The 1548-nt window shown below is 53.4% G+C and overlaps 1 protein-coding gene across 7 annotated transcripts in view; it reads right to left on the bottom strand.

Annotated features, from left to right (window-relative positions):
• Positions 1-316, bottom strand: part of CNBP (CCHC-type zinc finger, nucleic acid binding protein) — a 15123-nt gene extending 14807 nt beyond the window's left edge. The window contains exon 1 of one of the 7 annotated variants that reach the window (XM_011950699.1): positions 95-316. The gene's annotated coding sequence lies outside the window, so the exon portion shown is untranslated. The remainder of the gene's footprint in view (positions 1-94) is intronic. The other 6 variants (XM_011950704.1, XM_011950703.1, XM_011950701.1 and 3 more) reach the window with 6 other exon arrangements.
• Between the last annotated feature and the right edge of the window lie 1232 nt (positions 317-1548).

Genomic DNA, 1548 nt, shown 5'->3' with positions numbered 1-1548 from the left:
ATCGCCGCCTCGCCGCTCCCTACCCTCTCCGTCCGCCACACACCCGGCCCGCACTGCGGCTTCCTCAGCGCCAGCCCCCTCCCCCAGCCCTCACCTTCCGCGTCGGAGCGGACCCGCAGCGGCGGAGACTCGGACGCAGGCCTGGAGAAGACGGCTTGCAAGGTAGAGGCTGTTTATTTTGAGGGTCCTTGCCTGCGCCACACGCGGGTCTGCACACGGCCCCACATACGCCGCTGCGCACGGCTCTCCGCCTCGCCCACGCGGCCAATCAGCGCGCGGGGTTCGGTAGTCCAATCAGTGTCGCCCGTGGGAGGGCCGCCCATCCAGAGCGCGGCGCGGGGCGGGGCGAGTGCGTCTGCGCGCCGAGGCTTTTCCCGCCGTGCCCCGGGCGCGGCCCTTCCCGCCGGGATCCCGGTCCCGATGCTTCTTCGGCCGTTCCCAGCTGGACTGGGTGGAAATCTGGCTGACCTTGGTGGTCTGTCTTGTCAGCTGGAGCAAAGGAATGCCAGGGGACGGGTCTCGGTGCAGTGACTGCGATTAGCTTGGGGCCGCAGAAAGTTTCTCCCCCTTCTCGGGCTCTTGCCAGGCCCGATTTCCAGATAACATTTAAGTTTGCAGAAAAGGGGATGCCAGGTCACGGTCGTCACGGCTGTGGGATGTAGGCTGAGATGTGTATTGATTTTGTGAGCCGCGGAAGGCCTTGCTGCTTTCTCCGCCAGGACTGATGTATCTTCCCAAGATGAAAGTGCCTTGTAAGGGCGAGGGGCCTTCCTGGGAAGGTCATGAGCATGGAAGGAAGTGGGGCCCAGACTGTGACGTTTAGCACGTTTGTGAGTGACATCCCCCTAGAGGGCCAGGAGAACCTTTTGACCTGGTCTATCATATTCAGGAATAGACTTCAGTTTAGATGTGGTATTTTCTCCAAAAGAGATTTGTGTATATAGCCGTAGATATTCTTGTCAAGATTAAACCCAATTTAAATTGGTAACTGTAAACTATAATATTTTAAAATTTTGTGTCTCATCCTAGAATGGCTTTATTCGAAACAAAAAAGAAAAGGGAAGAGTCCCAAGTTTAATCTCAGTGAAACCTCCCAGTTCAATACTATGATTTCTTTTTCTTTTTTTTTTTTTTAACAGTGGGGTCTTGCTCTGTCGCTGGCATTACAGCCATGAGCCACCACTCCCGAATCCCAGTGCTATGATTTTTGAAATCATGTTCGTGAGAAGGCAGAGCACATGTGTTGAGAATCAGGCATTAAACCTGGGTTCAAATCATTAGTGCTTAATCATTGTAAAGCAGGAGGTTGTGTTCAACATAGCAATTATCAGAGAATGAATGCATAACTTTAAGGACCAATGATATTTTAAACTTTTTTTTTTTTTTGAGAACGGAGGCTGGCTCCATCACCCAGGCAGGAGTGTGATGGCACGATCTCGGCTCACTGCAACCTCCGCCTCCCGGATTCAAGCGATTCTCCTGCCTCAGCCTCCCGAGTAGCTGGGATTACAGGCAATCGCCACCACGCCCAGCTAATTTTGTATTTTT

Source organism: Colobus angolensis, unplaced genomic scaffold (assembly GCF_000951035.1).
Source record: "Colobus angolensis palliatus isolate OR3802 unplaced genomic scaffold, Cang.pa_1.0 Scaffold31, whole genome shotgun sequence".
NCBI lineage: Eukaryota > Metazoa > Chordata > Mammalia > Primates > Cercopithecidae > Colobus > Colobus angolensis.
Note: the sequence above shows the minus strand (reverse complement) of the source record. Positions and strands in the feature narration are given on the sequence as shown.